Here is a 302-nt window from a genome sequence, read left to right as displayed (position 1 = left end):
GTGAAAACACGAATATCTGAATAGTAATTTCTCCTTTCACGGTGCCATTTTAGTAATGAAATGCATTATGCAGAGGCCACCCAAGACATAGCCTACAAATAAAACTGAGAATAAAATGGTCATTTATACTTGGTTTACCTTGAGTACAATGGGAGCAAAATTATCTTCTCAACGCTCACTTATCATGCCCTCGATCTCGTGCTTCCGAGTGATCATGCGCGGTCCCGAGAAAAGCAGCTTGAGGAGTGTGCACTCAAAGGTTTGAGCCCGCCTCGTAAAAGTCACCCTACTACCGTGCGACC

The sequence above is a fragment of the Alosa pseudoharengus genome, unplaced genomic scaffold, assembly GCF_046254945.1.
Source record: "Alosa pseudoharengus isolate Yale_2024_CS ecotype anadromous, Long Island Sound unplaced genomic scaffold, YU_APseudo_1.1 YU_APseudo_1.1_scf_4, whole genome shotgun sequence".
NCBI classification, from domain to species: Eukaryota; Metazoa; Chordata; class Actinopteri; order Clupeiformes; family Clupeidae; genus Alosa; species Alosa pseudoharengus.
This window is presented reverse-complemented; position numbering follows the sequence as displayed.